We start from the raw sequence: 13,464 nt of genomic DNA on the forward strand, positions 1-13,464 counted from the left end.
GTACCAACTGTACAAAGTGGCCTCTTTGGCATCGCTTTAAAAAGGGTAAGCAGACACAAGAGGATTTGCATAAAACACATTTATGCTAATTGACATGTAGAGGTGCAAACTGAGAAATTGTTAGTATAATTTAGCGCATCTCACCTTAGTGAGCAGGACTTGACCAGAAATGCAAATTGAAGGCCCTTGGCATTTTCACCCCTCCATTTTAATTTTTTTTTTAATCTTTGAAAAATATTTTGAGGAGATAGCTCTTCAATGTGGTCATCCACTATAGCACATAAGGCCACCACACAAGTCTATAAACAGGGATATATATTTACATATAGGTGTGTGTGTGTGTGTGTGTGTGTGTGTGTGTGTGTGTGTGAAGGCTATAACTCTTCACTTATTGTATTCTTGAAGTAAGATGTGATATTAAAATTTTTCTTCCTCCTGCAAGAAAGTCTTAGCAATTTTGAAGTTCATTCACTGTTTGGTACTGGATTTTAAAAATTGCATGTGCTTGATTTGCACAGAAGACAGCATTGCGGGAAACAACATCTTTTGTACATAATATAAAATTCTTGCACAGAATATCATCTTCTATGCAGAAAATGTTTCCTCCAAACAAAATGCTGTTTTGTATGTAAAACAATAACATGGATAATTTTGTGTTATCCTAAACTCCAAATATACAGGGCAGTCCAGAATTTTTGTCAGGGTTCAAATTGTCACTCAGCCATGGAAACCCACCAGGGTGACCATGGGCAAGTCAAGTTTTCTCAGCCCCAGAGGAAGGCAACAGCAAAGTCCTTTTGAACAACTCTTGCCAAACAACCCCCATAATACATTTGCCTTAGATTTGCCATAAATTATCTGGAAAGCACACAAATATAATAATATTTACTATTATACATACTTTACACAGTTTTCTGAGTGTGGATGCTTTTAGCAAATGTTTTCCGCAATATAGTGCACATTTGTGCATATTTTTCACCGCATATGTTTTCTTCTGTACATTTCCCCATAATATTTTTATGTTCATTTTTTAAAATTGTGAAATAGTCTCAAAATTATAAAACAACAACAACACTGATTTTAGTATTCAAGTGTATTACAATTCATCTACAAGTTCAGCAGCTCTGAATTTAATGAGGTTTGTACAAATTTTGCATATATCCCCTCTGCAAACATATTTAGACCACCTGAATAAAAGTCTACATTCATATGGCTGAAATAATTACCTGAAATGAAGAAACAAATCTAGATGCAGTGTTTCTCCCTTTAAAAATTGAATAATGAATGATGGAAAATGGTATAGAAATACATTCCCTTTATCCGCATGGATTACAGCCTTGTGAATTTCGGCAGTGCACTCAAAATGCTAATCTGAAAGAGGACAAAGTTTAGAAGTGAAGTATATTTTCAAAAGTTACTTTTCAATTCATTTGCAAAACAAACATGGAAAATGCAAAGAGCAGAAATATTCAACTAGAAGCTCTTCAAATGCCTCTTACCTTTAGGGAATGCTTGTGCTCTTTACACTAAGTATCCATATTTCATGTACTGGGCTTTTCATGTCCATCTTATGAGAATCGAAACAATCCTGGGATTATTGCCTCCAGAAGGTCATCCAGCCTTTATTCATTATTTATTTGCTTGAAAATGAAGAGTACATTGATTGTCACACAGGAAAAGTGCCACAAAGATTACTTAAGGAATTAATCATGACTGCTATAGTGATTGTTCGCTTGATTTTCTTTTCTTTTAAAAAAAATTATATACAATTGGTTGCAGCCTTCTCAAGAGCAGTGGGGAATGATTTGGCCTATGAATCATAACTTATTCATTGTTAAAATGTCTCTATTGGGGATGTGTCAGGTTTTCAGGCGTGAATTCTCACGGCTTCCCATCACATTGGCTGGGGAAATAGCAAAACCCCAAAGCAAGAGATGAATCAGTCAATCCGAAGTGAAGGTACAACTTTATAGTCTTCCCTGAGCTAGTCCAAGATATTTTACAGAGTCCATTCATGCTACACAATTATAGCACAATATTACACTTTAGCTGCCATGGTAACATCATATGAAACCTTGGAATTTGTAGCTTGGTGAAACACTAGAACTATCTCAGGGACGTAGCCAGGATTTTAGGAAGGGGGGGTCCAGACTAAGTGCCACCATTATAATGGGGCTTGGGTGCAGCGGCACAGCAGCACACACCATTCATTTTTCTAATGGAAGGGGGGGTCCGGACCCCAAGATCCCCCCCTTGGCTATATCCCTTTTCCAATTCCAAGATTCTATCACCCCTTCCTGAGATTGACTACCATCAGCTTGGGGGGGAGGGATGTAGCAGCAGCAGCAACAACAACAACAAGCTCCAAACACCAGGTATGCATTCTTCCTGCTACCTGCTTTCTACTGGGAACACTCTAGCTGCTACTTCTTCCCTTTGAAGTAAAGATCAGAAGTGTTGAAAAATGAATGCATGCCTGGTGCCCAGGCTCTGTCATAACAGACTCCCTTACTTACAGTCTTTTCATTCCAACTACCTCATTCCCGAGTTACTTGCTGACTAGAGCCTAAGACAGCCACCCAAAATCTCAGGTAAGGATTGAGGAAGGATTTAATTTCATTTTCATTTTGTTATAATATAACACATTCATTGTTCCACAATTAAAGCCCAAACCAAAAACAAACATTTTCTCCAAAAAGAAAAAAAAAGAATGCATGCAAAAATGTACATGTGTAGGGAAAGTGTGCACAAAAAATGCCTGTATGAATTTTTAAAAAACATACAAAGCAGCATTTTCTTAAAGAAAACTATTTGTAAAAATGTGTTTACTATGGAAAATTGTGTACAAAATGCATATGCTAGAAAAATATGGGAACCTTCAGGAGGCCACATAATAAAGGGTGATTTTTTTTTTGCTTTTGGTGAATTGATGAATTCTTTGCTCTAACAACTTAATCCCATATTTTTCTTATGTAGGTAGATTAATTTAGGGAATGGTCTATGTAGAATACAAATGAATTGTAGATTTATAGGCAGATAGGTTCATGTGCTAGGGAACTGAAAAATAGAACTGAAGTGCAAATTGCAGAAAACATACCTTTGAAAAGAATACCGAAATGTCCCTTTTTCTCTCTCTGCTCTAATAAGAAGAAAGCAATGTTTTGCACCCCCCCCCCAACAATCACGACCATGTGTTTTGTGACAAATGCTCTTTCCTCCAATTGTACCCCAGAATACTGTGGAGCCTTGTAGGCAAAATGGAGACCAAACTGACAACACAGTTGTGACCTTTTCCAGCTGTATCTGCAACAACGAAAGAAAGAAAGAAAGAAAGAAAGAAAGAAAGAAAGCAGCCTTGGGCAGAAAAGAAAATAGAAGTGCTACTGCAAATGCTAATAGTGAGCCTCATCTCCAATGTACTATTGCAGAATTCATCCTTCTCCTGGAGGAAGCTTGGGAAATAACCATCATTTCTCTTCCCACAAATGGAGAGGAGAATGTTGATTACAACTCCAGTTGGAAGGGAATTGTGTAAGGAAAACTTTGAATATGACCTGAAGGTAAATGTGAATCACATAGGTTGACTAAAGCACTACTCAGTATCTATGCCAGAGGATGTGGAGTGCAACATATGAGTTTATATACTGATCAGACCTTGTCTGTACAAAGACATCCCAGTCAATTGCTGTGAATTCTAAACCATCACCTTCCTTGGCAGAGCAAGCCAGAAAAGGCTAGAAGGAAAGTAAGATTTAATTTGTTTAACATAAAAACTAGTCAGCATGTCATTAACCTGAGATGTGGGGAGGTAGCCAAGCTCAAACTCCTTACATAGTCTTCTTGATTAAACAAGACAGGAATCATAGGGTTGATTAAGACTCAGTAATGCCACAAAGGCTGCTTTTAACTCATCCGTTTTGCAATTCATTAGGAAAGGACACCAAGGGCATGCAAATCCCCTTGGTGTTACCCAGGCTACCATTCAGAATAGTATATTAGAAAAAAGACTCCATTTTCACTGAGGATACTGTCTTTACTTAATTCATTTGGAAATGCATGAAATGCAATCCCTAGGATGGAGAACCATCAAGGTCAATATGCCTTGACTATACAATTAGAGAACTGGGATGAGACTTAAAAGGTATAGAACGATATATCTAGTCCTAGACAACTCATGGGCTGTATACACTCTCCTGTAAATATAAACCAGGGGAATTTTAATTAGCTCAGTTAATTGGACTGAGTTGTGAGCAGTCCTTTTGGAATCGTTTTCCACATGTATACTGAGATGCTGAGATAGGAAATTCACAGAGGTAGAATTCTTTCTATTAAATGCAGCCGCAGGCCATGTTGCCACCAGGAGCTTTGCTGCTGCAAGGCTGCGAACGGGCTTGGTCACGCCCCAGTGTGCCTTGCTGGGGTGCTCTGGCCTGGGATTGGTGGCCAGGGTGGAAATGGGAGGGACATCTGCCTCCAGAGGCCTCTCCGGGAGGCGTGGGGTCCCTCTCTATGGTCTCCCCAGGACCTCCAGGGCAGTCAATTCGTCGACTGGCCTTGGGGGCGGGGAAACTTCCTTCCTGGCTCCTCCCACATACTGGCTTATTTAAGGCCATGTGGCTTCCTGCTTGGAGCCATTTTGCTGCTTGCTGCTATTGCTGCTCGGTGCCATTTGCTGCTCGCTGCTGTTGCTGCTCGGTGCCATCTGCTGCTTGGCTAACCCACCCACTCTCCCTTGGCTGTGTGGTTTTTCATGTCACAACTTCAGGGGCGGCAGCATAGGTCGTGGATCTGGTGGGCGTGGTTTCCAGGGCTGCGTAGCACTGATTCGGGAGTCCCTTTGGGACACGGGAGTGCTGAGGGCATGCATTGTGGCCATTGCGGGGGTCACAGCATGATAGTGTCTCCTGGTGACTAGGGGCTTGATTAAATACATGCGATCAGATGGTTGCATGGACGGATATATGGTGTTCCCTTAGCCCCTAGGCCATCCCGAAGCCTGGCCATTACCAGGTATTATGGTTCAAAAGTGGGTTGTATGATGATCCAGATCCAGACCTCATGCTTTGGGCCAATCCTACTTTGCTAGCTGGTTGCTTAATAAAGTTGTGGCCTTTCCTCCATATTGCTGGCTCCTGTTTTTCTTGTAGCAGCAGCCTCCCAGGCAAAATGTTTTTTATAAGCAAGAAATACATATATGCACACACACACACACACACAAGAACTAAAGAATAAAGGGTTGAGAGTTGGAATAGACAAGAGACTCTACTAATGGTGATACAGTTCACCCACGTCATACACGGGTGCGCTATACAATGGTGCGCACTGCGGGAACAAGCCCCATTGTTTCTAATGGGGCTTGACTTTATGCAGTATTTCCCTTACGTAAGGAAAGGGCCAACTGTACTTACTAAAGTGTGGTGACTCCGGATGGTCCAATTGGATGGTATGGCATTGTACTTGGCTGTTTTGGGGACCACTGAGAGGGAATGGCAGCGAGCCGGAAGTAGTCAGAATCCAAAGTGACATGGAGTCATCATGAATTCTATCCAGTCTGAGGAAACAAAGGAAATCTGGGTGCTTATATAGGCCACAAACAGCCTGAGGAAAAGATCTATCAAAAGGGCCAAATCTGCATGAAAGAGATCACTCGAGGTAGTGGTATCAAAGGTGGGAATGGGATTGCAAATGGTGTCTCTCCACCTTTGGATCAAAACATAAATCACTTAGCATCCTGTCTCGGAAGTGTGAATTCTTCCTTGGTTGCAGCTCCCAAACTATCTGTTTGATCTACGAAACCAGTACTGAGATATGTGATCTGCCTCTTTTGGGCTTATATCTGACAGAGTCTATCTGGGGCCATAGAAGAGAACCCACACCACAAAATAGAAAGACTTCCAGTGGTCATAACACTCCCCTGGCCATAATGTCCCCTGCTGCTGAATTTCCCGTTTCTGATACTGCAGCTCTGAAAGTAACTCTATGGTTCAGGAGCAGAACTTCCAGCACCTTAAAGCTATCAATTACCAAACTAGTAATGTTCCTGCACCAAGGAGCAGCATACATGGGGTGGAGGGAGAGGCGCATGGAAGGAAGGAAGGGAGAGGCAGGTGTGCATGAGTGAGGTACCAGAAGGCATGCGGGAGGAAGGGAGAGAAGAATGTGGCACATGGGGGGAAGGAATGTTGGACGCTTGCAGGGTCAGGAGGCATGCAGGGGGAAGGGAGATAAGGATGTAGCATGTGGGAGAAGGAGTGGCACACAAGGCAGACCAGGGAGCATACAGGAGGAAAGGATAGAAGCACATGGCATGTGTGTAGGACAAGGAGTGGCACACATGCGCACCCAGAGAGTGGGGAATGGTGCAGGGGAGTTTGACTAGGTGTCAACTGGTGCAGTCGGACTGCCCCCCCCCCCACGCACATAGTGATGCTACTGTTTCAAACAGCTGGGGATACTGGGAAAGAAAACATTCTGTGTGCATTTTGACAAATCTGAATTTTTCAAGCATGATTTTACCCCCACAGTTGAATATAGTGGGCTTTTATGCACATCTGTCCAAAATGTACCCTTTAGGGCATTGCTTGCTATACACTTCTCCCTCCAAACTGCTTTGAAAACCTCAAGAAAGAAGAGAGTTCAATTTCAAGCCATATTCCTTTTCATCTTTATTGATGGGTGGGAGTACCAATTTAGTAAGTTTACACTAAAATTTGAGTCAAGCACATTTTTCACCCACACTTTAAGATGCAATTCATACATGAACAAAACAAAGGTTCTCAGTTTGAACACTGAGATAAGGGCCTTTAACTCAAACTGTACTTTATTGTTATTTTTTTACTTTAAAGGAAGAACAAGACATGGTAAACATGAGGTTGCTACGCTGATCCCTTTCTTTAGTCTCTTTATTTGTAAGAACAGGGCTGGCCCAAGATATTTTGCTGCCCGAGGCAACAGAGAAGATGGCACACTTCTCTTTCCATCTCCCAAAGTTGTCTGAACTGGCTGGTGCCTCTATCTAACACTGACAATGTGACAGCATCCTCCACTGCACCTGATGGTGGCAGCTGTCTTGAGGAATAAAGAAAAGACTGCATGGTGCACAGTAATTTTATCTAAAACCTTACTGCCACCTCCTGGTATATGCTGCCAGAGGCAACGGCTTCATGCTACCTAATGGTATTGAAGCCTTGTCATATCAGAGATTTCATGATTGAATACAAAAGGAAGAAGCTCTGCTTTCCTATACTGTCTTCCTTATAATTCTTTTTTTTTATTAAATTTTAAAAAGCTGGACACCAGCAGAAGAATTGTTTTGTATTCAATCATGAAACCTCTGTTATCTTGATGGTCAGAATTCTCCGCAATGCTCTATTTTGTTATCATATCTGTCCAGGCTTTTATAAAGAGCTTTTCTATGGATTTGAACTTCTGAATGTTTTGAATGTCTTTGGAGTAAAAGTGGCTTACTATCATTCTGTGAAGTCCTTTAAAAAATCTCAAAGAGTTCATTCATCAAAAACATATGTCTCTTGGGAGGTGGTTTAGAAAATGCTATTAAAAACTGCTTCTAAGTGTGTTAATTGCCAATGACAGTGTATGGGGAAATGCATTTTTAGATATAGAGTGCAAAACCCAGGGAATGAAAAAAAAGTACTGTGAATCAAATAATAGCTCTTAACTCCTACTGGTGTTGGAATGCTCAAGAGAGTTTATTGCAAATATATATATGATGTGCTGATCCAAAGATTCCTATAATTACAGTAGCATATGGGTAAACAAGTCTTATGAATAAGGTCCATAAGGTTTGGCTTTGGGAGTAGTAATCTGTTTGATATTAATAATCCCGCATTTCAATGGCTTTTTAAAAAATAAGAAAAAGAAAAGAAAGTCCTTGAAAATGCTTTTTAGATGCTAAGAGGCAGTCCAGGGAGAAGCACACTCATCCATCCATCTGTCTAGTGCAGTGATGGTGAACCTTTTAGAGGCCGAGTGCCCAAACTGCAACCCAAAACCCACTTATTTATTGCAAAGTGCCATGTCCCTCTGGCTTTCTAGTAACAAGCTATGGCAAACTCTGTGCTGGGGCAATGGCACATGTGCCCAGAGAAAGGGCTCTGAGTGCCACCTCTGGCACGTGTGCCATAGGTTCGCCATCACTGGTCTAGTGGTATGGCAGAACAGAACAGATGCAAGCCTTGCTTCAGAAATTTTCAGGTTTAAAATAGAGTCTTGGTCATAAGCTCTATGGATTCAAACTTTAAAAAAGACCCTCAGGCCCATCTGCCCCCCCCCCGTGTGTGTGTGTGTGTGTGTGTGTGTGTGTGTGTGTGTGTGTGTGTTGACTGCCACAAGGTGGCCTCAAATAATGACCACACTATGAATGAAACATCTCCTAGACACCCTATCCTCAAAAGTTCTGTTCAGGTCTTGGAGACTCAGGGCCTTGGTTTCCTTGATTGAATCTATCCATCTGCAATGCTGTCTTTTTCTTTCCATGTTGCCTTCTACCTTACCAAGCATTATTGCCTTTTCTAGTGGGTCTGAGACATATGGGAGTGGTGAACTAAGTTGGAGAAGCTAGCATTTGGGCATTTAAAGAACTTCACATATATTAGCTCCATAATTTATTTATTTATTTATTTACATTAACTATGTAAGGTACATCAAATTACAATGTCTACATGAGTGACCAGAAGCTGATAGTAAGGCAATCAACTCCTTTGAGATGTAGTGCTGGAGAAGAGTTGTGTGGATACCACTAAATATCTCACAAAAATATGAATTGCAGAATTCTATTGCATTGAGCCATGGCAGTTAAATCAATCTCAAAATGCATTAATTCTGCAGTGAAGATACAGTTCAAATCTGTGAAAGTTTATGCTGCAACATCTTTTGCTCAGTTAGTGTCAAATGTGGATACTGTTATTCCAGACTAACATGGCCATATGTCTAAATTAAGCCTGTATCCACAAAATTCTTGTCTAATAATTATTAAGCAGCACTAATTTTCATACTTAGAATTAATGCAGCTTGACACTTCTGTAATTGTCATGGCTCAATCCTATGGAATCCTAGGATTTGTAGTTTTGTGGCACTAGAGCTCTCTGACAAAGAAGGCTAAATAGCTCAGAAAGCTACAAATCTCAGAATTCCATAGCATCAAGCCATGGCAGTTAAAACACTGTCAAGGGGCATTAATTCTGTAGTGTGAATGCTGACAGTATTAGTCTACTAATTAATTCACTTAATAATTGATTAAATAATTGGTGTAACAGCAAAGCATCTTTTGCCTTCTTGTTTATTCCAACTCCTGGATATGGAGGAAAAAGTTCTGATTTCAAATGTATACTTTCAAAATAATAAGTATGATCATGAGGCAGGCAAAGTGAAATGCCTTCAGTTCTTTAAATGCTTCAAAAGTCTCATTGATTTATGAGGAAATTATAAAAATATGCCTCAGTCTCTGCTGCTAAAATCAATGGGTTTTTGACATGAATAACTTTAGCTGGATCAGGTCCGGTCAGATATAAATTGCCTAGTCTTATAAAAAAGAAAGGAAATGAATAGACCAAGCCTGAACTGCTCTAGCCAACCTGCATGTCTGCAGCTAAAAGAACTAAGAAGGGAAATTCTCTCTTGAAGTGTGATAATTGGATATGTTCTCACTGAGAAAAGTACAAACATCTGAAGAGAGGTATCACACTAGGAGTTTCTTCACCCATACTTCATACCCAATTCTTGGCCACATAAGGGGTAAAAACCCAGATCTGGCATACCTAAGCCCTTATTTATTGCTCCTACATGTAAGGATCAAGACTTTGTCAGATGGATAAATGTGGTTTGTTAAAACAAACTTAAATCAGATATGTAATAGTGTGTGTAAGGCAGCATCTACACTGCAAAACGAATTGCAAACTGACACTGCTTAACTATGGAATTCTAGTTTTGTAAGATATTTAGCCTTCTCTCTCAGAGAACTCTGGTGCCACATCAAACTACAAATCCCAGGACTCCATAGTCTGGAGCTATGGCAGTTAAAGCTATATCAAACTGCACTAATTTTGTACTCTGGCGGCAGCCTAAGTATCTAGATTAGGCCTGCAACAATTAAGAAAGGAGAGAAATAAATCCTATGAAGATCAATAACACTGAACATAGGCTTAGATCAAGGAGAAAATTCTATTCCTTTACTTTTTAAAAAATGGGGAGATAAGGCAGCCACTTTTCTAGACTGAAAAGTAAAAGACAATTTCTTGATAAGATTAAATAAAGAATATGCATGGAAAATGCATACATCAGGAAGAGCTGCCTCCAAAAATAAATGCTAATTTTTGTACAGTTCAAAAACTGGACAGACTGATGCAGAGATTAAAAGGAATGGGTTTACAACTGTGTACATGCAAAGCTGATGTACATTAAAACTGTAGTGATTAGTCCACCCCTCATTCTTTAAAAATATTATTGAGAAAATTAGGATGGAAAATATTAAATCTGTTATGAAAAAAACATTACCTAAAGAGTGTAAAAAGAAAAGGTGTCTTTAAAAGAAAAAAACCAGATCAGCTACAGAAGTCTTCCCTTTCATTACAGAGGTGAACTTGAGCTCCTGCTCAGTCAACAATAACGGAAGCATCACGCCAATAGCACTAGGTGCCATCAATAGCAGCACCAGCATTGAAAAACTGAACTGTTTATCTCTTTTGAGAACACTCAGGATTGCACAGAACAGTTCCATAGTTCAGCAATTTATCAGCTCCTCTGATATGTAACATTTAAGTATTGCCCTAAGCCATTTAACATACCGATATGGGGACCAGGGTAGCCTAGAGCAATGATCTGAAACTTTGGTGATACTACTTAACTGTCTCCAGTATATTCTCCCATAAGAAATAAACTTTCATACCAATTCCCCCTCTGCCATTTGCTGTGTTACAAGCACTGTTATCTTTGAATATTTTCTGAGCTAGATTCACTTTTTATAGCTTTGCCCTTGGACAGAAAAGTTGAGTCTTTTCAAAGTATTTTAATGGTATTCAGGATTACAGTTCCATCACTGAAGTTTTTATTAAATTGGAGGTAGATGCTAGATGCAAAAAGGTATTCTTTTTTTACTCATTTATTTATTCAGTTATTTAAAAAGGTTTTTCCTCCTGAAATCTCATTCATTATAGCATCTAGGTGGCAAACAGATGAAATAATATCAACAATTTAGACTACAGTATTTCAAATTAAAACCTGTAAGCAATTTAGATAAGATAAAAATAGAGTAAACAATTCAAAGTTAAAATAGCTTTACAAGGCTAAAAGGGTATATTACATACAGATACACACACTGAGAAGTACATTAAGCCCCAAAAGCTTTAATAAAAAAGCCATGCCTTGACTTGGTGCTTAAAAGACAGCAAAGTTGGCACCATCTAGTCTTCCAATGAAGGACAGGCTTAGCCTTGGAAAAAGAAGTAAAAATAGGAGTAAGGGATATTAATAATCTAAGATATGCAGATGACACCATACTAATAGCAGAAAGCATCACAGACTTCAAACTACTGGCCCCAGTTTGGGGAGCATGGTGATTACATGATGCATGCCCCAACCCACACAGAAGCTGCACCAAGGCAGGAGCCCCAAAAGGAGCAGATCTTTTCCACTTCTTTGTGCAGTCCATTTGGGACCGCAGCAGTGGACACCCTTCAGGCTGTGACATCTGGCTGCCATGGCCCCAGGGTGATTGGGCTCCTTCCTGCCTGTCTGTTTCGCCCCAGTTATTAAAGAAGGTCAAAGAAGAAAGTTCAAAAGCAGGCTTAATGCTGAACATAAAGAAAACAAAAATAATGACCATAGAATGGCTACCTAAATTCACCCTGACAATGAGGAAATCAAAATTGTAAAAGCCTTCCTGTACCTTGGATCAAGCATCAATCAGAATGGAGAGTGGAGCCAAGAAATCTGAAGTGTAGGGATGGGAAGGGCAGCCATGAAAGTGCTAGAAAAGATCCTAAAGAGTAAAGATATACAGCTGAGCACTAAAGTTAGACTTGTCCAAGCCATTGTATTCCCGGTCACCATGTATGGATGCAAGAGCTGGACAGTGAAGAAAAGTGGATAAGAAGAAAAGCAACTCTGAATTTTTATTATTATGATTAGACCCCACATTATATTATATCTTTTGACTGAACTTGCTACATCTCTCCTCACTATTAATGTCCTCCCATTTCTTCTTGAGGAGCCCTGGTGGTGCAGTGATTAAATGCTTGTATTGCAGCCACTCTCTCACAAACCACAAGATTGTATGTTCAGTACCAGCCAGAGGCTCAAGATCAACTCAGCCTTGCATCTTTCTGTAGGTCACTAAAATGAGTACCCCGCTTTTGGGGGGCAATTAGCTTACACACTATAAACAGCTTAGGGAATGCTTAAGTGCACTGCTAAATGGTATAGAAATGTACTTGCTTTTGCTATTGGCTCATCTTTTTCTGAGTGAAGTCATCCAACCCAAAATGTCGCATTCCTGTCCACTTCAGACTCCTAGTATTGCAATGTTTATGCATTCCATTCCATTCCATTTCTTTCTTTTACTATGTATAGCTTTCCTTGGCTCTTGCTCCTCATGTTCCTGTTCTTATAATATGTGAAGTACAGTTCTGGACATTCTTTTCATTTTTGAACTTATCTGCTGTTTGAATTTCCTCCTGATTGAATTCCACTGAGCCCTTGATCACATCCATTTGTGGCTGCCCTCTGCTCTGCCTTTTTAGCTCTCTGGTTGTATTCTCTCCTTGCCTGTTGTTTCATTTTGGATTGTCTCATCCTAAGGTTTTCTCAGCGAGAGGTTTTCACAAGGGGTTTCACCATTGCTTCCTGCTGTGCAGTACTAACACATGTTAGTTATGGTGTAACTGATGTTGTCACCCACCATTACTTCAGCTGCCGAGTAGTTGTTTGTCACCCTAATTCTTATATCAGCTCTGCTCTACACTATAATTTAAAATAACTCTGCATTACCTCATTACATTTTAATGAGTGAGGACATTCATCTCCTTCACTTCTTCCCCTCCTCGCCTCCACAAGTCCTCTCAAGCCCCTTCATGTCCCCCCTCAAGTTCTCCCCACTCGGGCCCACCTCCTTCCATTCTCTGTTGGCATTGCTTCCTCATCCTCCAGAGCCTCTGTCTTTTGTACACCATCAGTCTTCACTTCTGCCACTTCCAGTACCATTGTGTTGCTGTTGCTGGCTTTTTTCCCCTCCTCCCACATTGCGGTTGTGCAGCTGCATCATCTCCTCTGTCAGCTCTGCAGGTCCTGGTCTTTGTTTTCCAGGTTCTGATTCTTTTGCAGCTTTGCCCACTCTCAGTCCTAAAATCAAGTGGCTCCACAAATCATCATTTCTGCTGCCTGACTTCCTCCACTCTCCCTGGTCCTTCCATCGCACCTCTGTCACGTTTTCTATGACTTCTAAAGTAGGCT

At 40.4% G+C, this 13,464-nt stretch overlaps 1 long non-coding RNA gene across 1 annotated transcript; it reads right to left on the reverse strand.

The window, feature by feature from the left end:
* Positions 1-1,241: 1,241 nt before the first annotated feature.
* LOC121921705 lies at positions 1,242-5,508 on the reverse strand. The gene is made up of 3 exons (XR_006102012.1): positions 5,409-5,508; positions 1,500-1,640; positions 1,242-1,371 (listed from the first exon to the last, which is right to left on the reverse strand). It is a non-coding gene; the product is annotated as an uncharacterized LOC121921705 (long non-coding RNA).
* Between the last annotated feature and the right edge of the window lie 7,956 nt (positions 5,509-13,464).

The sequence above is a fragment of the Sceloporus undulatus genome, chromosome 2 (assembly GCF_019175285.1).
Source record: "Sceloporus undulatus isolate JIND9_A2432 ecotype Alabama chromosome 2, SceUnd_v1.1, whole genome shotgun sequence".
NCBI lineage: Eukaryota > Metazoa > Chordata > Lepidosauria > Squamata > Phrynosomatidae > Sceloporus > Sceloporus undulatus.